Source organism: Lissotriton vulgaris, chromosome 3_1 (assembly GCF_964263255.1).
Source record: "Lissotriton vulgaris chromosome 3_1, aLisVul1.2, whole genome shotgun sequence".
Classification (NCBI taxonomy): domain Eukaryota; kingdom Metazoa; phylum Chordata; class Amphibia; order Caudata; family Salamandridae; genus Lissotriton; species Lissotriton vulgaris.
Window position 1 is genome coordinate 1,647,365,431 of NC_141689.1, and position 25,967 is coordinate 1,647,391,397.

Here is a 25,967-nt window from a genome sequence, read left to right on the forward strand (position 1 = left end):
CCTTTACCTAGATGCATGTGCCAAGCGCTCCTTTCACTTATCCCCAGTTCAACAAGAAGTTTCGAAACCCCCTTGAATAACCTTTTGTTCCTTCTTATTCATTAATGATTATTTATCTGCATATTTGTGCATTGCCTCTAATGTTATGTAGTTTTAATGATTGTACTTTTTAAAGTTTTAGCCTCATTGTTATCTCCCTTTCTTTTTTCTCTTCCCTATCCTCCCTTTTTCTTTTTTATCCCTCCCCTGATTTTACTTCACCACGCTTTTTATAATGCTTTCAGTTAATATTCATGCTATTCCTGTTGTTTTCTCTCTGTATACTATGTTGCCATTATTCAGTTATCTTAATAAATTTTTCTTTGAACTAAAAAAAAAAAAAAAAACAGCATAATTGGCTATTCTAGAGAATGCGCTATGAAGATCTCTGAAAGGTGGCTTTTCCCTTGAAGAAATTAACTTTCAGCATTCCTAGTTTCGAAAAATCTTTTATCATGATGTATTTAGCTAATTTTAACTAAGGGACAGAGTTGTTAAGAATTTACATAACACAGTGCACAAAGGCAATTTGCTGAGCTGCGTTGCATGAATGCGAGAGGGCTGAAAAGCACCATTCTACTAAGATAAGGTGCTCTTCAGCTCTCTCACAGGCAGCACAGGTGTTCTTGAGGCTGCTCAGGTTGCACCATCAGATTTATGGGCAGGATTGTTTTTGTGCAGGATGGAACACCTTCCTAATCAAAACAATGCAAAGTGGCATTTTCCACCTTCTGCATGCGCTGCAGAATGCATCATGCATAGAAAGAGGAAATACCTTGTAGAAAAAAAGATTTATCTCTTCCATACACCTCTCTGTGCTGAGTGTACGAATTTCACACAATTCCAGCTCTACAAACCTTACAATCTTAGAAACAAAAGAACTGGGGAAAGGGGTCTAAGCACAATTGCACCTATCCTAAGTGCTGCCTAATTTAGTCTTGTTGGTGCCGCGGATCGAAGATTCTATGTCCCCTAAATCTCTACAACGAAAGACGCCTCACGATTGAGCCGGCTGAAATCCACCCTTAAAAATTCCAACTATACCGGGCTACCTTACGTGAGTGACTTTGATATTGAAAATACAGTGCTCTTCATTAAATGGGAATAAAAACACATGGAGAAGTAGGGGAGATTTCCTTGAAGATACACAGTATTAATTGGACTGGACCGAAGGATAGATTCCTACATTTACATTCCCTGAAGAAGTACATGGAGGACGAAACGCGTTGGCTACAGTGCTTTGTGAAGATTAAATAAAGATTGAACTTCAAAAATAACATCCTTTGATTCTGCTACTGAATGTTTCACTACTGTGACTTACAAACTGTGGTCACTATTGTATATGTTTTTTGAAAATGAAATTTGTGTGCTGGATCAATATTGGTTCAAACCTTACAATCTTAAACTTAAAATCGGAAGTTGCATGAAACCCATAGTTCTGATGAATGGGAATGCCCATGATCCACCCATGGAACGACTACCACTACGAAATGTAGTGAAGAACAGTACAAGCTGCTGCACTGGGTAACATTTCTTTACAAAGCCATGCAAACCAGGTCTCAAAGGGTTTTGTAAAACCCAAATAATCCTTTGCATTAGCCTGCATCACTTTGCGTGACACCAATGTGACACAAATGCTAAGTAAATGTGTCCTTAAGTGCTTTAGTATAAATTATCATCATCAACATCATCACTAATAAAGATTAGCCTTATCTTTCCGGCCAAATAGGTATGTTTCTAATTGCTTTCTAAAATTCAATAAGAGAGGTTCTTACCAGAGAGATAGTCGTAATGTGTGATTTATTTTTGCAGTGGCCAAGGAGAAGGTATGATCTCTGAAAGTGACTGTTCTGGCTGTTGGCACATGAAGCAATCATTTATTTTTAATGTCGAGCTGTGTGCCTGGATTACATATTTTACAGACTGCAGAAAATAGAGATGCTGTGAAGGCTGCATGAAAACTAGCTGTCTTGGTATTATACAGACACCTACATAAATGATAACTAGTGTAGCTCAGTCTCTCTTACCCACTGTCTTGTTTTAACACTTCAGTTAGACAGCCATGCTACCTGTACTTTCCTAGTTTTATATTGTACAGCTATTTTTTTGTGAAATGTTTATGACGTATGTCAAAATAAAGTATTTAAGCTTTCCTAGTTTACATTCAACAATTTGACAACTTCATATGACTGCATACAAGTTGGGCATGGCACAGGCATATGCATATGCTAACTGTTAAGTATCACCATAAAATACTAAACTATTACATCTCCATTCTTTGGACTCGTCAGTTGATTTAACAACCTACTGCTAACTTGGAATAGAAACTATACACAAGCTTATCCAAGAACATGAGTTGAGGGGCTATGCTAATACACAATGAGTCACCATCTGCCCCATCCCCAATGTTAAATTTCCAACCACTGACATAAAACGACTAAGGGGCTACCTATATGATAAGTCATGACGGAAGAGACAAAGTATTTATAGTTTTGATGTTTGTTTCTGTAAATTATTTGGAATAGCAGTACCTTTTTTTCGCTAAAATAAAATCTGTTTATTCTAGTTATTTCTCTGACTTCTCTGACTTCAATCACTTCTGCCTTCATTTTGTTTAATGATATTGTACGCATATGTTCTCCCCATACTTACCAAAACAAAACAATGCAAATGCATGAAGATCTTTAGTAAAATAATGGCAAAAAACCCGAAATTACAATAGGAAGCAAAATACAGAACGGAAACAAAATGACAAATGCAAAATGCTGATACGTAAGCTTATTAGCACTATGGCAATTGTTGCTGAACTCCCATTGGGTGAATGCGCACAGGAAGAAAAGACAACATTTAAAAAACACAAGCAGAAAAAAATAGGAAATTGTGTGCTTACACAAACCTACATGAACAAAAGGGCAAGCGAACAAGTAATAGGGGCATGCTTAATGGGAGGGGACAACACATAAAAAGGAGGGGAATATAACCAACATTGGCCACAGAGATGCAAGCCTTTGTGAATGACACGCAAAGCAACAAATTAAAAGCGATGGGTGGGCTTGAGTGGAGAGGTGTGGCTCACTGGTTAGAGGCGGCAGAGCCGTAAACAGAGAACGGCCTGGGACCAGGGTTCAATTCCCTACACGGCAGGGTCATGGTCCAGGGTCATAAACGGACTTGATAATTCTTGCCTCGGTGCCTACTCTAACCTGGGAACACATTCGGCAACTCTGGGCATTAAGCTTGCCTCATCTCTACAACGGCCCGCCGGGGATACCTGGTTTCACCTTGGAGATACCCAGAAAGGGACCATCTCACAGGGAAAACCAGGACGGGTTCCCCAGTGTTCTTCAGTGCCAGGATATTCCATGGAGTCGCAGTGTGCTTTACAAGTACACCCACATTTACATTTATACCCACAGAGTAGATACAGCATGTCTTGAAGAAACAAAGCATGCACTGCCAAGGCGAGTCATGAAAAGGAAATTGCAAGTTGCTTAAGCTGAGAAAAAACTCAGTAATTGTATGTCTTCCTCTATTTGTTGAGAGAACCCCTCTCTTCTTTATCCCATAGACGTTGCCCTGTAATTTTAGTAGGTCCATAAAGACAGGCATCATCTAAATGTATGACATCATGTAATGGGTGTACAGAATGAGGTAGGATGTCTCCAGGTGAGATTTTCATGGTAAGCTACAACTCTGTACAGTTGAATCTAAAATAGATGTTCCTTCATAGCTGACTCGATAGCTCAGTGAAATTAATAAATGTTGCTGAAAGATACAGTGGTGTGAAGGTCACATGCCCAAATGCCAGTAGGTCAACTCAGTCTTACCTCTGAGGTCAGCACATGGGGTGCCATTATATGGGTTAATAATAATACATGTTGTTTATTGTTAGAAATGTTGCATAATGGGTTTCATAAAAATAAATTATTACTGTTTACCGTGTAAATACAGCTGTCCTGGAGGGATTGGCTTTATTAGATATTAAGTAGGGCGCCTTTTCATGAATGTTGTTTTCTTCAGGCTGTATCTCTATGAGTGTACTCAAAGGTTTGGTGAGGGAGGAGGGTGTTTGGGGAAGAATCGGGTCTAAGGAATAAGAAAGAAGGGGGTCTATTTTGAAACTGGTATTCTTTAGGCTTGTATTTCTATTTATGTGTCCTCTTCCCACTTTTGAAAGATTTCTATCTACTTCTTTTATTCTTTTATATGGCAGCATGTCACCAGGATCATTTTGCAGGTAATCGCTTCTAAATCCCGGCTGCTAACAGTCACCTGAGTGCCATGTCAAATCACTCACCTAGGGAAATGGGGGATCACAGGGAGACTCTGTGCACAGTGTGGGAGGCGGGTTCCGGCTCCGCAGGTAGTCTCTGGCAGATAAGGCTCCTGGAGCAGGGAAGGAAAGTGGGAGAGGGGTGTGAGGTGAGAGGGAAAGGGCACTTTAGAATAGGAAAAAGCGAGTAGGGAAATTCGAAAGGCTGCTATTCTTGCCATTTAGAGTTAAACCCCAGTTTGTTGGGGTGGCAAGTCTCAAGACTGAAGCAAGTCAGACAGTATGGGGGAGGGAACAGGAGGGAGAAAGCTTCTGGTGAACAATGAGGCAAATGCCTCAGATCATTTGAGAGTGGTATCCCGCGGTGAAAATGGTATAAATAATTAGACAAAGTTTAGAGTTATTTTGACATGGCCGAAGTCCTCTAAGGCTCAGATTATTCTTATTCAGGAGACCCATTTAACAGCCCTGGTCAAACAACCTAGTAGCCCTGGATTTATTTCACACGCCTTCTATGCATCCACTAATGCTGCAGTAAGGGCGGTGGCAGTTTATATATCATGCAACATTGCATGTAAAGTCCAATAGATCGCCAGAGACTCACGGGCTAGATGAATCATGAAGTGCATTCCCACACTATACACATTATCAGCTATTATGGGCCTATTGATGTTAACGTCTAGACTCGTAAAGAAATGTATGATCTTCTTCAATTGTTAGATGGGCCAGTATAATTCAGGACATTTAACTTAGATTGACTTGAAGCAGCAAAATAAGTCTCAATCTCTGTACTGGGTTAGGAAATTGTGTAGTGATCATGACATGCTGGATCTTAGGCAAGTTGATAGAATGTATACATGCTTTTCAAATATATATATAACTCAGTGGTCAGAACCATCTTCTTTTTCATTTCCCACCGATGTAATAGGATACAGGCAGGAATTTTGTCAAATCCCTTCTCAGATAACTCAGTCCCCTATTTTGAACTACTGTTGAAGGAACTGTGGCCCCAATGACCATGACGGAGCTTTTATCCTTCATCATCGACTAAGCGAGTCTTGGTTTTTTGTAATGCGCCCCAACATAGATGAATTTTTTTATCAAATCTTAGGTACCGCCTCGCCTTTTCCAAGCATTTATAAATAAGCTTAGAAGAGATCAGGTGAGGGCCTTACAGCTTGAACTACATCAGGCTATGTATATTCACTCCACTAGCCAGGTATCCGGAATGGTATACACCCGTTACAACGCATCTTTTACAACTACCTACTATTACAACGCATCTTTTACAACGCATACCATTACAACGCATTGCGCTGGGGGGCGCTCTAGGATAGGGAATAAGTATAATTTACTATCCAACACCTTCCCTAGTGTCCACGGGGACTGGAGTTAGAATAGTAAATTATACTTACCACTATCCAGCACCTCAAAGCGCTATGCGTTGTAATGGTATGCGTTGTAATGGTCGCGTTGTAATAGTAGGTAGTTGTAACGGTATGCGTTGTAACATGGTACATCCATCCGGAATGGATATTAGGCTCCAGAAAGCTCGCCAAAAATTTAAAGAATTTCTTTACATCAAAGGAAACTGGAAATCAGCAGATTTGTTTCCAAAACCTTTATGAAAAATGTGAGCATAGAGTCCGCTTCCTGGCTTGGTGTGTTAGGTAAAAAAGAACTAAAGAGATTATTTAGGCTATTTACGATGAATCGGAAGGACACTTGGGTGATTAGGCAGAACATATCAGTAGAGTGTGTGCTCTCGATCATTATGCAAGATTGTATACTCTCTGAGAGACACTCCTCAACAATATCTGCATTCTATCCAATTGCCAACTCTTTCCAGTGGGGCGCAAGCCAGTATCATGTCTCCCATCAAGTCGATTGAAGTACAGAAGACATTTAGAACCTCTCCCAATACAAAAGCCTGCGGCTGCGATGAGTGTCCAATAGAACTCTATAAGATATTTGAAACACAAATGCTCAAGATCTTAGTAATTTATTTTAATGAGATTTTTTCAGGTTGTGAGCTTCCTAGCTCTGTTTCAGAAGCAGCAATTATCAGTTTCTTGAAGAAAGAGAAATCTCAGAAAAACCTGGAACTTATTGCCCGATAAGTTTGCCTAATAGCAAATTACAAGCTATTTACTCGTCTTTTGAAGCTCAGGGTTGCTCCTCTAGCATCATGTATCATTCACCTGGATCAAAGTGGATTTCTGCCAGGTAGATTGATATATGACAACACCAAGGTTCTCTTACAAGCAATCGATTATTCCATAAAAGCGGCTATCATCATGCTAAAAGCCGAAAATGCTTTTGATATAGTGCAATGGCAAACACTGTATTATATTTTATTGAAGTAAAAAAAAATCTTGTAATTGTGTTGCTGAAATAGAATAATTGCATCAGAAGGCCCAAGCATACATTATAATTAGTTCCCAGGTAGTAGGGTTAGTCACAATTCAATGAGGCACAAGGCAAGGTTGCCCTAAGTCACCAGTTCTCTATGCCTTGTTAATAGAACCATGGGAAGCGGCTTTGACGCAAGATCCTCTGGTTAGACCTCCAATGTTGGGCGCACCGAAGTTAAAATTGTTCGCAGATGATATGATCCTTTACTTGGAGGCAGAGGAGCAAACTATTACCAACGTCCTGGGAAAGATCCAGGCATTCACTTATATAGGGGGTTACAAGTTAAACCATACTAAATCAGAATCTCTTCCTTTTAAGAGCTCGCCTTCAGCATTGCCTGTTGTCATGCACCCGCAGTACTTAAGTACTCGCTCAATTAGATATCTTGGTATCTATGTTTCTTAGAAGTTTGCAGATCTATATTGTAATAACTATGTAACCACCCTTAAAAATGAGCACAACCTACTTCAGCCGTTGCAGTCTCTACCCCTTACTATAATAGGTCAGGTGACCTTAATCAAAATGTGTATTTTTCCTCTTTTTGTTTTAATTTTCACGAAAATTAGGAATAAAATTCCCCATTCTTCTTTTGATGAAACTGACTCCATGTTTCGCCATTTTTTTTTTAAGGGGAAAAATGCTCACACCAAGCTAACAACCCTACAGCTGAAGTATGAAGACGGGAGATTATCCCTTCTGAATATAAAAAAGTATTGTCAAGCAGATTTTTTAGAATGGTTAATTTGGGCGGCTAACCCTACCAATGCATCAGATTATGTTAACCTCCAACAGATGCCCATGGAAGCAGATTTACAACTTCATGTTTTTTTAAAAATTCCTATACTACCCACAAGCACCAGATATAAAGTTCCCCTTAATTCTGGTTTCCTGGGGACATATTACCAACAACTAGCGATAATTATCGCTATGTTGGTTTAGCGGCGATATTTTTATCGCCGAGCTGCGGCGATTTTTATCGCTAAGGAACCTTGCTATTATCAAGGTATATCTCCTAAGCGATAAAAATCGTCCGAAATGCATGAATATCGCTGAAAAGTCAGCGATATTCATGCTTTACCGAGCTAATGCTCTTAGCAATGTTATCCACCTCCCATTGGATAACATGGCTAAGAACTGCTCAGGGGCAGGTGTTAGCTTTTGGAGATAATCTCCAAAAGTTGGTAATAGGAGATAGCGATGTTAGCGACTGTTTCCAGTCGCTAACATCTTGGCACGCCCACTTTGCATGTCATTAGTGATAAATATCACTGACATGCAAAGCGGGGCCCAAGATGGTCGCTATCTCCTACTAGCTGTTGCTAACTGGTGTTAGCGACAGCTAGGTAATAGGGAGATCATTTTATCTCCGCTTTCTTGGCTTTTAAAGCCAAAAAAGCGGAGATAAATCCCCTTGATAATATGCCCTCAGATTCGCACAATTTAAAGAAGAATACCATCTTCCCTTGGTCCATCCCTTGGTCCTTTGGCGGGATTCAGTTTGGTGGGGAGCGCAACTAGAGAGCACAGCTATAAGAGATTGGGACAAGGTGGGGTTTTGCGAGGCTACGCAATTTAATGGAAATGGAGACAGTGATACCCTGGGAACACCTTACCTTATGAGTCCTACCATTCCCCTCTGTCTGATATTTTCCTGTCTACAAACTCGTCATTTTTAATGGGTTATAAACAACCTCAAACTCTCATAGAGAGGATATTAGCCATGCTTACATTGTCACTGGCATTCTCTGCACAGGCAAATGGTATTGTTTATTATCCCAGGAGCTAAGCGAAGCAGTGCTTTCTGCTTTTTAAATCGAGCCTGCGCAGCATATGCATTGCTCTGCAAGGCTGCTGTATTGGAGTATGGAATTCAAGCCCTGCCCACAATTGTAATTAGCTTGTGTCATTGTATGTCACAAAATCTGGCTTCTGAATTGTTAATAGGTTTGTTTGTCTCTCCTTAGTACCGCCTGGTCTTCATTTTGTAACCTTCCATGAGGTCTGGCCCTTTCACTACATGGTATGTCTGTTAGCACTATTTTCTAAATGAGTTTCTCCTATTGCAGGTATGACATGTTTCCTGCAACATTCAGCGCGCCATGTGTGCTTTCAAGGAGCGCATTCGCAAAAAAAAGCATTTGTTTGTCAACTTGGCAAAGAAATGCTTTTTTGGTAATAGCACCCCATACCGGGCTTTCACTTTAATAGCGGCCGTGGACCATTCTTTAGACTCGGCTCGTCTAAAGAAAGGTGCATAGCCTCTATTAACGTGAAAGCGCAGCATGGGGTGCTTGTAAACAACAAGCATTTGCAATGCAATAGCTCTCGAATTTTAGGAACTTTGACCTATTGGTATTGTAAAGGACAATGCCTTTTTATATTTACAGGTTTTTTAAACACATAAATAAAAGTCATTCACAATGCCAATAGCTCAAAATGTCGCAATTGCGAGACCTCTTGTATTGCAAATGCTTGTTTGAATAAGTTCCAGGCCCTCGCGGACTGCAAAATGGATCGGTGGATGTGGCTTCGCTACAATCAAATGGCCCTCAAAGCCATTCGGGGGGGGGGGGGGCGAACTTCAAGAGAATGGCTTTCTTTTCAAAGTGGCTGCTTGATTTCACCCCCGCAAGGCTGCAACAAATGTTCTCTATTTTCCCAGCATGCGTTGGATGCGGCCACTAGAAGGACGATTGACCGCATAATTGTTCAACATGTCCTGCACTTCAGAAGTTTTGGCAGGAAGTCTTTGACTGTATCAGCGATAGATTACAAACCAAGATTGACACTGAATTGTTATGTATAGCTCCACCATCAAACCAATTAGTTGTGCGTCAGCAATTACCTATTTTTGTCGCCGTATTGATAGCTAAATCTCTGATACTGCAAAGATGGTCCTCTGAGATACCCACTGCAAACCTAAGAGAAGTTTTGGGTCTGGCGAAACAAACAGCTATATGCCCCAAGGGTGGGCGCTCTTCAAACGTTTGGGGCTATTTGGCATGATTGGTTTGAAGAAATTACAATTTGAAATTTTGTGCAATACATTATGCTCTTTTGTTAACAAGGGTAGTTCCTTTGTCTCCCTTTTTCTTCTCATCAGTTGGTGGTATGGTTTTGTGAGGATGATACATTAATTCAAAAGGAACTTCCAATTGTTTGTAGGTATTCAAAGTATTTCATGACAAAGTATTTCTCAAACCTGAGGAAAAATAAAAACAAAGAATAAAATGCAGCTGTCCTGGACCTACATTGGACATCCGTGACCTAACATGGCATGGTATCAAATGATTTACTCATTTTCTACTGCATTGGGATTTTTTTAGTAACAACTTAGGGGCAGATTTACGTTTCCTGGCGCATCCCTGCAAATCAGTGGGGATCCGCCAGGAAAGATGTGTGACACAAGTTTATCCTTGCGCAACCACAGATGCGCCGCATTTACATTGCGGCGCATTATGGCGCAAGGATAAACAGATGTGTGTCGCATCTGCCGGCGTAAGGATGGTGCTGTAATGGAGTTGTGTCGTGGGTGCGACGCAACTCAAGCACTGTTCCAACCTGACCTAGCTTCAACATGGTGCGTCACGCCTTACACCTGCTTCAAGCAGGCGCAAGATTTTGACGCAGTGCTGTCGGAAAGGTGACTGAGTGAAATCTTGTAGATTTCACTCATGCACTTTTCCGAGGCATCCTGTGACGGAACGCACCCCGCGCGCCGGATTGCCCACATGAAACCTGACGCAGATTTCTTGAGATCTCCCTAGGTGCGTCACATTGTAAGTAGGGGGTAACGTGGTGCATGGTTTACGCCACCGCTGCGTCACAGAACGGCGGCTGAGCAAATGTGGCGCACGGGGCTCATAAATCTACCCCTTTGTGCATTAGCAAGGAAGATGGCTCATTAGATTATTGCTCGCCCCTGTCCTCTGCTGTGATGTAAAGATCACAAGTTGGCAATGCAGGCTCAGCATTTCATCCTTTTGAGGATAGTGAGGTGCTTAATATTAAATCGGGAAATAGTAACATCTGTTATACACTAAGGTGGCAGAAGCGTGGTATGAAGCTCTAAGTAAAAGCACAAGTCATAGCATCCAATATGTGCACAAATATATTCCAAAAGTACACCTTTCGATGCCTGCCATTTTCAGAGTGTGGGGAGATTGTGTCACACTATGTATCCGAGAGGGTAATTGCCCATCTTAAGTGATTAAAAGTGGCCAGTGCTCGTCCTCATAACTTAGCCTAGAGTGGGCCATAATGTATCACAAGCGGGCAGCGCTGATGAATTCGGCTGCTTGAATGATATTAAAGTGCTAATATTAGAATTCATGCGTCTGAAGAACTCATGTAAAAGCCTCCATCAACGAGGTGCTGCAGCATGTGGTAGTAGGTCAGCGCCAATCAAGGCCTGAGACAGGACATGATTACTGCTGAGGTTCTCTGTACGGTCAGCAGCCACTAACGAAGATTGGCTGCTGATAAGGAGAAGGGAAATCACGTATCTACATTCTTCCCAGTCACCCTGACAAAAACAGGCCTGGTGCTCCTGCTTGATAACAAAAAAAGTTTATCGATGAATTGTCTTAAGCTGGGCAGGCCGAGGAACTCATGGGAAAGTTCGAGTCAGATCCGAGCCTAGGGTCTGACATGGCTCTAAGAGTCAGCAGAACCAAATCACCATGTGACTATTCTCTCATTTCCTATCCAACTCACTATTTACTAGTCTTTCTCCCTCTAGCTTTGTCTTTCTTTCCAATGGGGCGGCTGCATTACAGCCTGCGTGGAGAACATGCCCAGGCTTCCATTCCCTAGCTGAGTGCCAAACCAGGGCACTTAGACTAATCACAATGCTTCATTGCAGCGTTACGATTGGCTATGGGGAGCGTGGGAGACAGGGTGCTTACTGCTTCCTGTTTCCACAGAAGACGCCCGGAAGAGGGCAAAGGAGAGGTGGGGGCGGCCGGCCAGTTGGCTAGCCAGCAGGTAAGTGATTTTTTTTTTCAACCCTTCACCCCCTGTTTGGGGGGCGCTAGAGGGCGCCGAGCAAGATGGCCGCACGCATGTGAGGCTCTGCCGGGACCGTCTAATATTTGCTAAAATATCCTACACATCCTGCCTTTCCTAACCCCCGGCTCAATGGCAAACGACATTTGAAGTGACTGGGCAACGGGTGTGGCGATTTTCCTCTGCCGGAGGGACTGCGAGAGCTGCTTTCTGGAAAGCGCCGCACCACGCCAGAACCGCGACCGGAGGGGTCCGGCCCTGAGACCTGTGCCTAGCGGATGCTTCGAGACCTGACGGCCTCTCCCCCTGCCTGTAAGAGCAATCCGGAAGGGTGGAGGCCCGCATTGAGGGCGGCGACGACACGCAGTGGAGAGTGGAGAGTGCACGCAGACCGAGCGGCCTGGAGCCCGGCACTGCTGGCAGCGGTGAGTGGGGCAGGGAGCTAGGCGAGCTCGAGGCTGCGCTGCGCGAGCTGCGGCCGGCGGGGACGTGGGGGGGGCCCGGAGCACAGCGGCGTGGAGGAGCTGGAGGAGCACTGACGCCCGCAGGACCACGGGGGGCTTCGCAGTAAAGCACGGGAACGTTCTGGTGCAGTGTCCCTGGCCTGCGGTGTTGGTGATTCTGCTCCTTGCTGAGGGATAGCTGCGGAGGCGACGGGGGGCGGCCTGGTACATTATTACTCCACCACACCCTGGGACCTGCTGGTGCCCACGAACCGGGGGCGCTTTGACTGCACCTGCCCCACGAACTACTGCGACTAGGCTGGGCCACAGATCAGGCGGGCGCCATGGGCAGGCCAGAAAGAAACCAACCGAAAATCACATTTGAAACCAAAAAGACAGCGCTATCTTCCTCGCAGGCGCCGCAAGAAACAGAGACTGTGGGGGAGGTCGGGCGCACCCCGAACCTGGAGGCCACGTTGGTGGCGATGCAAAAAACGCTGCAATCCATAGAAGGCACCATGGAAGCGGTCAATCATAGACTCGATCACATGGCGACGCAATTTGACCGCCAAAATGAACGGATGGGAGAGGTGGAACAGAGAGTATCCGCCACGGAGGATGGGCTGGTTACGGTGACGACCAAGGTGTTCAATATGGAGAGGGTTTTGGCTGTAATTCAGGCGAAGAATGAGGAGTTGGAAGGGAGGTCCAGACGAAATAATATACGTGTTACGGGTCTGCCAGAATCCACAAATGTTGGTCGGATGGAAGACTTCATGGAGCGCATGCTGGTAGACATTTTTGGCTCTGAACAACTGTCCTGAGTCTTCATCGTGGAGCGCGCTCACCGCTCTCTGGCGAAGCGACCAGTACCTGGGGCGCAGCCGCGTCCTATTATTGCTCGCATTCTTAATTACAGGGATCGGGATGTCATACTGCGCCTTCCACGGGAGAAGGGCACTATTGAGTACCAGGGCAACAAACTTGAATTTTATCCCGATTTCACTATGGCGGTACAAAGGGCGCACAAGGAGTTTTGCCACAGTAAAACAGCTACTATGCGCTGAAAACATCCCGTAAGCCATGTTGTATCCAGCACGTCTTCGGATAGGGCCCCCGTCAGACAACAACATTTTCGCCTCCCCTAAGGCGGCCATGGACTATGCAAAAAAACAGAAAAAACTTAAAAGGGACTCGAATGTGCAGCAAGATGGGGAGGAGGAACTACAGGAAGAGGTGGTCTAGGGGATTGACTCCTTGCTGCTGTACCGTTGCGGTTGTTTATACACTGTAGAGTAGGTCACTGCTCAGTTACAAGTTGCTCAACTCGGCGCTAGTTATGATACCCTTGCCTTAGGCGGGCGGCCACTAGTTTATGGAACGGACTACATGAGGACGTTGATATTTACTGTATAATGTGGTTCGCACGTTAGACAGCTAGCAGAAGCGAGGATTATTGCATGGGACTCATGTGCTCCAAGCGTTATTATGGGCTTGCATGGGTGTTGCAGGCGCTAGGAGATGTGCTATTGTACCATAATGACTGTCTGCGACATATTCTAGGCATAATGAGAGCTATGTTGCGGTGCAATTGGAAGCGTGGGTACTTCTATTGCAGAATGCCGAGTGTATTTTACTTGCTGTAATTCTTACTGCTGTGGAGCTGGGGTGGGAGGGATGGGATTGTCTAATGGTTTGTACGGTCTGCACTCTCGTTAGTTTCCTGACGGGAATTGTGTGCCACTGCGCCCCCTCATATGGGAGATCCCCACACACTTTTGTACGAACTGTTGGGATTTTTTTGGGGGGAGGAAGGGGACAGCTTTGGCAGGTTGGGGATGCTGAAGTGGGTGGCGGGGGGATTGCGGGTTTCTGGAGTTCTTGGGAAGGGTTGCTACGTTTCCTGGTCTATGGTGGGAGGTTTGGGTGGACTGAAAGACGGTTGGAGCACTACTGGTCGATGTGCTGCTTGACTTACAACGCACTTCTTGCTGACACTCGATTGATGGTTTATTATGTGTGTCATATCATGGGTAGGCTTTTGGGATGGTTTTGCTGTCTCTGGGGTATACTTCGAACCTGTAAGTATGGATAGGGGGGTAAACTTACCTGTATCACTTGGAATGTCAGAGGATTGAATCGTCCACAGAAAACTAGACAAATGCTGGCGTACCTTAATAGACATGGTGCGCACGTTGTTTTTCTTCAGGAGACGCATCTTAGGGGGAGGGCGGCAGAAACTGTGGGTAAGCAGTGGGCAGGAGTCAGACTGGCGACAGCCTATTCATCTTACGCACGTGGTGTTATGGTTTTAATCAAAAAAAATGTACCGTTTGATATTCTGCATGAGGAGATTGACATGGATGGCCGGTATATTATAGTACATGGTAAATTAAGTGGGACGCTGGTCACCCTCCTTAATGTATATGGTCCAAATGTTGAGGACCCTGATTTTTATGTTAAGCTTTGGAACAAAATTTACATGCTACCTCCATCGGCTGTGATCTGTGGTGGAGATTTGAATGTTACTCTGGATGGAGAGATGGACAAAAAACAAGACAGGCCTTGTGTACGCAAGAGAGCGGCTGATGCAGTTTGTGAAGGTATGACTGGCCTTGGGCTGGTGGATGCATGGCGATTAAGACACCCTGGCAGGCGAGAGGGCACCTGTTACACATCGGCGCATGACACATGGTCGAGATTGGACTATTGGCTGGTGACTCGTGATGTTAGTGGATGGGTGATGGATGTGGATCATCTGCCTCGCACGATCTCTGATCATGCGCCAGTTCGCTTGGAAGTGCGATTGCCGACACACACACCGGCTCCATTCACTTGACGTCTATCGCCGGGAACGTTGACTGATCAGGTGCTGCGCGAGCGGCTTAGAACGATCATTGAGGAATTCTTTGATAAGAATGTTGGGTCTGTTGACCATATGAGTACGGTGTGGGAGGCATTTAAAGTGACTGTACGAGGGGCATGTATTGGCCTCCAGTCGGGAGTACTTACGTCACTGAGAGATTCCATGACCAGGTTGGAGAGAGACTTGTTAGTGCTGGAAAGACAGTTGGAAGAATGCCCGGGGGAGACGTTGTTGGCAGATATTAGATTGAAGGTTACAGAATATAACGAACTAGCTGATCAGGAGGTGAAGTTCCTATCCAAACACACTAGGGCGCGATAATATGGCGAAGGGGGAAGGCCAGGGAAGGGATTGGCGGATCGTATAAGGGACCCCTGGGCTAGACACTGTACTGTGCAGGAGATTGAGGACGGGGAGGAGGTCGTGACTAGCACGACTGACATTCTAGATTGTTTTACAAAATATTATAAACAGATGTATGAGCACAGAGAGACGGCGGGAGAGGAGGAAATAGCTCAGTACTTTGAGGACATAGCATTGGTTTGGCTATCGAGGGGGCAACAGGAATTCCTTATGCATCATATCACGGAGGGGGAATTTAGGGACGCGATAGCTGCTCTTCCAAATGGCAAGGCAGCTGGCACAGATGGATTGCCCTCCGAATTTTATAAAGAATATGTTGATCTTCTGCTTCCACACTTGGCGATGGTGCTGGAGGAAGCGGTGGACCAGGGCCAGTTACCGACTACAATGAGAGAGGCACTGCTTGTAGCATTACCAAAGCCAGGCAAACCTCCTAATAGGTGTGAATCATACCGCCCTCTATCCCTCATGAACACTGATGTTAAAATTATAGCTAAAGTTCTGGCGACTAGGCTGCGGCTGCTCCTTCCAGTCATGGTGTTACCGGACCAATCAGGATTCATACCACTTCGGTCTACCACCCACAATCTGCGGGCTCTGTTTGCAGTGTTGCATCTGCTCAAGCCGGATTTGGCTGCAGTGGCTGTCATGCTTGACGCCGCGAAGGCCTTTGATTCAGTTACATGGCGGTATATGATAGCCATACTGTATCGGATGGGGGTGCCCTTTTTTTTTTACGTCACTGATAACTCTTCTATATACCAATCCCATAGCACGAGTGAGGGTCAATGGACATGTCTCAAGCCCGTTTCCAGTGCAGAAGGGGACAAGACAGGGTTGTCCTCTCTCGCCTTTGCTATTTGCTATTGTGATGGAACCACTGGCCTGTGTTTTGAGGCAGAGGTATGTGGAAGCGGCTTTGAAATTCCCTCTTCGGTCGTTGGCAGTGTCCATGTATGCTGATGACATGGTTCTCTATGTGCGCGAACCTGCTCTATATCTTGAGGCTATACTCCGAGAGTTCATTCGATTTGGCCGTCACTCGGGTCTTTCCATCAACTGGGACAAGTCTGTTATGCTCCCTCTCACTGATGCTACCCTTCCCTTTCCCTTAGAATTCCCGCTGGAATGGGCGACGGAGCCAGTGCGTTATCTCGGAATTTGGATGCATCGAGACGGCCAAGAAATTATTAGGGCTAACTATGGCGTGGCTATCTCCAAGCTGGAGGATCAAGTGACGCGTTGGATTCGGCTCCCTCTTACCCTGGCAGATCGTGTATCTCTAATTAAAATGGTGGTACTGCCGAAATTTCTATATCTTTTTGTTAACATTCCTCTCCCGCTAAAGTTGCACTTTTTTGCCAGGCTGCGGTCCTTGTTGATTACTTTAACCTGGGCTGGTAAGAAACCGCGAGTGACGTGGGATGTACTGACTAAACCGTATGAATTGGGGGGTTTTGCTGTCCCAGATATGAAACTGTATTATTTGTGTGCACAGGCACATTTTGCCACCTACTGGCTGTCGGCTCCTCCGTATACCCCGCACGTGGCGCTTGAGGCCAGTGCCGTTCTGCCGAATCCGCTGAGGGCCATGATAGTAAATGATCACTCAGTGTTTGAAAAAGGGGAGGTGGACACGGTGCAATCCACTGCTAACGCCTGACGGGAGCTGGGCAGACGAGCGGGCAGGTTACCATTGTATGCCCCTGCTATGCCGCTACATACTATGGGGGATCTATTCCCTGGGGCCTCATTCCTCTCATTACAGACTATGACGGAACGCTCTGCAAACACAGTTATGTCTACATTTATATATGTCAGACTTAAGGCTGCCATACCTTCCTTATACCCTACGTATCCGGAGGAGCCATTGGCGCTCGGTGCCTTGCAGTTGCTCTATGCTATTACAGATAGGGTTAAGCTGCTCTCTAGACTATGTCGAGCTGCACAAGAGGATGAGGGGGGAGGTGCAGTACTGGCTAGAGCTAGATGGGACGGGTGTCTTCCAGTGCCACTGAGTGACGATGAGTGGACTGAATGCTGCTCCATGACTGGGGGGTACGTGGCCAACGGCAATTTTTGTCTTCTTCATTATAAATTTGTACATCAATGGTACTACACGCCGGTCCAGCTAGTTAGGTATGGTCTTCGTGCAACAGCTCAATGTGTCCGGTGTGGTGAGGATGATGCTGACTTTGTGCACCTGGCCTGGGGATGTGCACGTGTGTATGCCTTCTGGGGGGCTGTGACTGAGGCACTAACTAATATAACGTCGACTGAGGTTGTGTTGGATATACGCCTGTGCCTACTGGGAATAGCCTCTGGAGTACCGGCGAGAGTGCGGCGCTTGATTGTGTTGGCATTACAGCTTGCTAAACGGAGAGTCGCTATGGTGTGGGGAGGGAGGAGAGCGCCTGATGTTCAACTGTGGCTGACTGACATGGCATACTGCAGGGATCAACTGACTTGTTACTACGAGGGGCTGCCGGCGAAATCAAGACCGCGGGACATTTGGGCCCCATATACAACGTATATGCTTTCCCTGGCTGATGACGACAGCACTGGTGATGAGAGTGGGGGTCCATCGGCAGGAGGGGGAGGAGCCGAGTGATTACCTGAGTGTGTAACTGTAATGCGAGGATACCTGGTGTATGCTGCCTTTCCTCCTGAGTGCGGGAGGTCCTTTAGAACATGACTATCTTAAAGTATAGACATTCCTTTTGTCAGCCAATGATTAATGATACATGCTGGGTTTGGAGGTTAGGGGCTGCATGGCCTGATCAGTTGCTTTCTTGCATTTCACCGAGCTATGTATTGCTTCACCATTTTACGTTAATGCCACGGGATCTTACTGCGGCCAGGAACCAGGAACGTTTGGGTGGGGGGTTGGGGGTTGGTGTTGTTGGTTTTAAAAAAATCACAAAATGAGACCGCGATTCCATATGTGTGATACAGCTGCAGGTGCAGCGATGAAACTGGACCACTGGCTATCAATAACTTTGCATTTTTCCTTTTTTGCATTATCTTGATAAATGTTCTTGATTACAATATCCGTATTGTTTGCTGTTGAACTGATTGCGGCCGGCCCTCCTACTGGGTTGTAGGCACACTGCTGTGTATATGTATTATTTGCAATAAAGGTCTTCCAAAAAAAAAAAACCCTTCACCCCCTGTTTACACCTTCCCACCTCACTGCTGCTTCATGGGAGCTGCCACCACTGCTCTCTTGGTTTCTACCCATGCCTCTCTTTCTGTCTTTCTCCCACTTTCATCTCTCCCTTTATGTCTCTTTTTTCTCACCCTCTTTCACTTTCTTTAGCTCCTTATGCCCCATTACTGCTCTTTATTCTGTCTTTCTTCTGCTCTCTTTGTCTCTCTCTGTTTCTCTTTCTTTCTTACTTGCTCTGTCTTCCCCTATCTCTATCTTTCAGTTATCAACACTCCTGCACCCAGTAACTTCATGCATAAGTTGATTGTGTTGAGAAAGTAAAATTCCTCTGATGTTTCTTCCAGCGCCAAAATATGCTTATGCATTGTTTTCTCTGCTATATGTATGTATGGGCTAAGTATAGTCAAGTCAAGTCAAGTCAAATGCGCTTAGTTATGACACCAACACATGCCCAACCAACTCCACCCCCCACTACGTTCACTGCCTCTTCCAACTCTTTCAGTTTCCCTTCCATGGAATATGCCATGATCAGAGAGTTCCATGCATGCAACTCGTCTACCCTGCCCTGTGCTCCCCGGTGCAAAGAGACGGTCACAGTCCTCCATCTATACAGGTACCTAATTTACTCTTTTCTACCTTCTTTTCTTGCTTCTCTGGCACTCTGACCTAATTTGACAAGATCCCCTGGGTGCAGCCTAAGAGGTGCTGGCCAGTGGTATTAGGGCTTTCCACGTTGAGGTCCACCTTTACTAATTGTTGGTGTAGGGCAGCACCGCAAGCCTTTCTGCTGTGCTACGTCAAAAGAAAAGGGCAGGAACGCGCCACATCTATGAGAAATGGTGCATTCCCATTCTCTTTCACAGAACTAGAGCACAAATGGCTGCCATGCCGTGCAAGAGTGTCTGTGTTAAAACCAGGCTCTTTTTTTTTGGGGGGGGGGGGGGGGGGCAGGGGGGTAGGGACACTTTCCTTCACAAATACAAACCTTACAGCACCCCTGGGAGAGGCAAAGGCGTTTGATGCATTTCTAGGTTTACAGCAAGTTGTAAATCTGGTAATGTGTCAAATGCCATGGTTGTAATGTGGAAACACCCACCGTAACGCCCATGACACGGCTCCCCATTGCAGTGAGAGGCAAGGCAGCTACTTGCACAGCATTGCCATGCAGTGCGGCTTCACGTGGCATCGTAGATATGGATAAGCCCAGTGCGCCGGCGGTAAGTCATAAAAAGTGACTTTCTGACAGTGCTCTGGGCGTGTAAATAAGCCCCTGAGTGTGCAAAGACATAGTACTACGCACACCATGTAAAATAGTATTCAGCTGCATAATGCACATGTACTTTTATATCTCTGTGAGGTTGTTCTATCTGCATGCAAACCTAGACCTTACTTGCTCTAATATCGCCATCAGAAAACGGTTATATATGTTTTTGTTTCACCTCAATGTTATTCCAGTGTTATTTATTTTGCACATGCTACAAAAATTGTATATTTGTTGTTGAGAAGAACACTGGATTTATAATGAGATTCATGCCATAGTACCAAGACATGGTCTGTATGACACATGCCTACAATAAATGTTGTCTAAGAAAAAATCCTGTTTTATGATTTCTTAATTTCTGCATTGGTCATCAAATCAGTTATTTTACCAGTGTGTAATACCTAGCCATCATTTATGCGAGAAGGGCGTTTACAAGCATGGACCAACATGGACCATATTGCTCCTTTCAAAGATTTATTGTCAAGAAATGAGGTGCATTCCTTTAGTTTCCCTTAATCTCCAGTGAAGATGTATCTCTACCCTGTATTGCATTAAGAATGTTCAAATTATTTTTTCCATGTGGAGGTAACCACAACCAGTTAGGACCAGGCAGGCCTTTCATTCCACTGGGCATTACCCCAGCGTGCTGGAGCCGTTGGAGGCCAGTTTTGAAAGCGCACGACCGCTTGTGGTGCAGGGCCGGACTGGGAAACGAAACCGGCCTTGGCTAACCGCTTGGCTGGGGCCCCCTGGCGGGGAGGACATTGCAGCTGAGCTGTTTGATAGGGCCGGTTTTGGCTGATTGTGTTAGAGGGGGCCGATATTGCCAGCCCCGGTAACAAAACCAATCCCACTGGGGCTCAAAACCGTCCCCCACCCTGGGAGCCCACCGGGAAACACCCGCTATGGCCAGTCCGCCCTGTTCTGGTGCCTGTATCACATTCCCCAGCTCCACGAGGTTTAACTGCAGCACGGAGGGGGAGGCTGGCTTCAGGAAAAAGAGTAGGAGAGGAAGCGTGTGGAAATTGGATGGAAAGTGATCAGAGAGGGAGAAGAGAGAGAGAGAGAGGAGAAGGAGAGAGAGAGAGCCAGATGGAAGGAAACATAGAGATTGTACGAGAAGATGAAGGGAGCTGGGTAGATTCGAGCGTTTTTGCGAGGGCTGCTTTTGGTTCACCAGTCTGACCCTCCAAGCAGTCTATTGCTTATTAAAAAAAACACAAAATGGCAACTGTGTGTGTCCCCAATTATGAACTGGAATGTTTCGAACGCCACACCTGTGAACACCAGTAGCATGCAATTATATGCTAATCCCCACAGAATGAGGCATAAACATACAAACCAAGCTTTTTGGGTCAAATTGTACATGTCATTCACAAGACACTTCTCTTCCTGAATATGCTGACAATACTCAACTGTACCAGAAAGAATCATTGGATATCAACATTAACCAATCAGATTTGTACACTCCATGAAGCTCCATCCTTCCAAGACAGATGTTCATTGCATCTCCTTTATTTTTCTTTCTGTTTTCTCTTTTGGCCATGCTGCACAGCATCTTTTGCTGATGATGTATTGCATTGTCAAAAGGCAAAGGCAAAGCCAATAGCTCCCACAGGCGAGAACTATTGGTTTTGCCAATGGTTGTTTCTCTTTATACAAAATTAAATTTGAAAAAATTATTCTTCACTCCATTGTACGAGATTTCCTGGAAATACTTTCATTCCAAGTAAAGGACTGCGATCAAATGTTTTGTCCCCAAAGTTTATATAATTAATATTAGTTCATTTATTTTAGGCCTCATCAGAATGCACAATTCCTGTGTGTTGTCTGGTCACCAACGATGCCAGCATTTCTGCAACATTAGAAGACCTCTGCAGATAAATATCTTTAAAAGCCAAAAGCCAGTCACAGATTTTGCCTCCATTGGTTTCCAGTCCAATGAGCAGAATGAGTTTACCTGAAAGTGATTCCGCTTTGATCCTCGTTTTGTTGGTATGGCTTGAGAACCCCAGGAAAGGTCATCCTATGGTGCTATGGAGGACCCAGCTATAGGAGCTGTCTTCACTACTATGGGACTAGGGGAACCCCTCAGGCTTCCCTCCTAGCCCGCACACAATATTGGCAGGTTGAGGTAGGGGATATCTCCAAGGAGGGTGTATTATCACCAGCTTTCCCCTAATGCCTGGGCCTACAGCCAGTGTTTAATTTGTAAAATCATAAGTGCAAGGGCCAAAGATTTTCTTAGGACCCCCAGCTTGATGCTACTGAATGTTAACATCACAGAATAGCAAGGGTGCCCAGCCTTGAATCTACTTTATGTCAGTTTGTCCAATGATTTTATCTTACTCTTGCAGGTTCTTTTTCACCAAAGCTTTCCCTTCCTGTATTCCAATGTTTTCTCCCTTCTTCTTCGCCTCCTTCCTGCCTTTCAATCTCTTGCTCAGTGTCAAAGACTAATGTTAAAAAATCCCAAAAGAAGGGTAAATTGCCATCATTAAATTAAGCACCACCCACCAACACTCTAACACCCTAATTTTTCACCACCAAAGCATATACAAATTCCGGCAATAAATACCACCTGAGATTCATATATGGTGGGTTTTAGCAATCCACTGTCAGGAGTGGAGTGCTGGTTACTGCCATCTGATTAGCAGTTGATTAGCAGTTTCCTCACCTTAACCACGCTTTGTAATTAGCAGCTGGATGGCGATCTACAAAGTCTTCTGAGGATTAGGAACCTAAATCATCATCTGCAATTTAGGCAAAGCCTGAAGACCTATTTATTTTAATAATTAACTTTGAATGTTGCTGCCATTGCTTTCTTAGAATCTAGAGGTCAAATTTACTAATATTTCACACAACGTAACACAGCAAGAGAACTTGCTGCATTGCTGTGAGAAATGATGTTATTGGTTGAGAGCGGGTCAAAGCCCCACTCAGGCAACAACCACAATCCTTGACAGGGTGAATCAAAAAAGTCACTAAATTAATCTGTGCTTAACCCTCTGGTAGCATGGCACCAAGCGGTCCGGCTTAACTTAGGGACAGTGTGTAAATTGTTTATGCCGCACACAAACAGTAATAACGTGAAAACACAATACAAGAAAAACCCCAACCTGATTTAGAAAAATAGAGTAAATTGTAAAAAGTAAACCAATACCAGAACTACAAAAATTCAATTAGTAGAACCAGAGCTTTTAATTTTTAAGATTTTTGATAGATATAACACCTGATAGCACAAAGCGCCACTCACTGTCATCTGGCCATGCTAGACTGGGGGAAAGTCACATGTTCAAGCTGACTGCAATGGAGCACAGGACAGCTACAGGGACCAGATTAGTCCTTCAGTAAGAGTTACTAACTCAAAGTCAGGTCCGAAGAGTTTTATCCGTGGTGGAGGAGGCCACAAGGAGCAGTGAGGGTGTCATAGGTGATCATCGCTTTGTGTGATGAGCAAGCCAGGCTGCATGGATGTTCATTGCTGGAGCTTTGTGATTGCAGTCATTGTGAGTTGTCATTGCTGTAGCGCAGAGTGCAAATCGTGCATTGCTGGCCATCACTGGTGGTTGCTGTAGCATGAAGAGAAGATCTTCACTAGCTCTTTGAACTGGCAGTCAGTGTGGGCAGCAGATTCTGTACGCTGTCATGAAGAGCCCAGAACTTCAGGTTTTTACAATCTTTTGGGGAGGGGCTAAAATAATGCCAGTCAACAGTCCAGGACCTGGGGAGAAGGTACCTCTTGGGGATCAGGAACTCACTCCAGGAAGGTTCCCGCAGGTCCAGTTTCAAGTCCAGGCAGATCTAGTTGATCAGGGTAGCTGTGCAGTTGCAAGGAGGCCTTCAGAGCTTGTTGTGTCCCAGTAGCTCAGACAAAATTATTCCTTCTGCTACCCACCACATTTAGTTCTGGAAAGATCTTCCCTTCCCCATCAAAGCTCCAAGAAGTCTGGTGTGACAAACAACAAGACTGATATGGTGTCAGAATCCTGCATGTGTGCCAGAGTCACAGCCCTTTGAAATGTAACTAGGGCTTGACACAGCCCCTCCCTATCATCCTGTCAGAATGTCCCCTCCTGCCACCACCTAAATCCCCTTTTTGATACTGACTTGAACCAATTCATAAACCCCAACAGCAAAGATAGAGTCATGCAACCCATTACCCTGGCAGAAGGCACAAATGGTTAGGACAAGAAAGTGCCAAGTTTCTAAAAGTTACATTTTTATAATTGTGACTGTTGGAAATTGGGTTAATGGTTGAGGGGGGTGAGACCTTACTCAAGCAGCAACCACAATTCTTGTCAGGGTGAAACACAAGCAATCCCCAAACGAACCTGTCTTTTAGCCTCTGGTAGCTTGGCACAAAAGCAATCAGGATTAACTTTGAGGCAATGCGTAAAGTATTTATGCAGTACTTCAAACAGTAATAAAGTGACAACAGAACACAGGAATTTAGAAAAATAGAATCACATTTGATAAATTATTTGGGTCCAAAACAACAATGATCCAATCAGTAGAACCAGAGATATTCAATTTTAATGATTTAAGTGAAACCAGTGCTTAGAAGCACAATGTGCCAACCGTGGTTATCTAGTTGCACTGGACCGGGACAAAGTTACAAATTTAGGCCAACTGTAATAGAGCATGGGCCAGGTACAGGGACCAAGTTAGGCTCGCTGATCAAAACACCTTAGATCTGGGTTGCAAAGCAATGAAAAGTCCTGCTTTGAGGATGCAAGGTCCTGTGTCTGGGATGCATCATGCAACAGTGGTTCTGAAGAGCTGCAGGGCTGTGATGCGTGGCCCTGTGAAATCTGACAAAATCTATGTACATAGACAGCATTCATTTCACTTCTTCTCCCACTCCTCTCCCTGTGGGCATCATGGATACTGCAACTTATCGACTATATCACCCTGCCAGTAAGAACCCGTACCCCTATGCATATGTACAGCCATTCTAGGCACCATGACCTTTTTACCCATTAGAATCCCCAGCTTCCCTCCTGCGCGTATCTTGCACCCCCTCTCTCATGTATAGGCCATGAAACCCGCTCCCTCTACGCGATCCTGATGTGAAAGGTAACCCTCCTGCTTGACCCAGGCCTTCCCCATTTCCCTCTCGAAGAAGCATCCTTCGCCTCAGCTGACATAGCCCCCCCCCCCAGTTGTATCTGGCTGCCCCTGTTCTCCCATGTACAGGTCATAAGATCTCTCTCTCTCTCTCACTGCGCGACTCTGGCCCTGCACGCACCCTGATCCCCCCTCCTTCTCCTCACATGAACAAGTCATAAACCCTCTTCTTCCGCAAAGCCCTGTCCTTGCGAGTCACGGCCGCGCCTGACCAGCACCTCCTCCCCTTCCATGAATGTCCCTCTGTTGACGAGCCTTCCCTCCACGCTCGATTGTCCACGCAGACATGAATACCACTCCTTTGATGACCCCTACCCCCGAGTCCGGCTGACCACACATGTCCGAGGCCATCGCCTAAGCCAGGGGATACCATTTACTGCCCTTATTGTATGCCTAGCCACCCCACCCCCCTGGGCCATGATCAGGCGTACATCCTACCAAAACACTCAGCTGCGTGATTGCCCTCCCCTCTTATCAGCAGGTCAAAGGTCCCCATTGTAAGCATATGTGGAGTAGGATCACCACGAGGATTATAGGGATGACCTTCTCGTGCGTCATACCGTCCTGATTGTATCATCAACTGTTTTTGTAGAGGTATAAAAGTACGAGTCTCAAGCTCACTTGTTAGAGCACCTCCCGAAAGACACTGTGTTTCGTGTCCGAAATGACATGCTCTCCTCATGAGAAATAAACTCTGTTCTTGATTCCTGCTCCCAGCGCCCGTCTCTTTATTTGATAATTATTCAGAATGGGAACTGAGAGGCGGTTTGCGCCAGCAGCCTGGGCATCGTTAGAATTATGGGCTCACTTTCCACAATTGGCGTCCCAACGCTGGGTCCATCAGTGACATAGGGTTCGGTAAGAGAGACCCAGACGAAAAAGTGAACGTCTAAAATGATCGGGGTATGCCTGCCTTGAGAGGGCCCTAGCCCGGCTGCCGATCGACAGAACTTCACCAATTCTGAACGGACCTCTCTTGAGTGACCTATTGTCCTGACTGG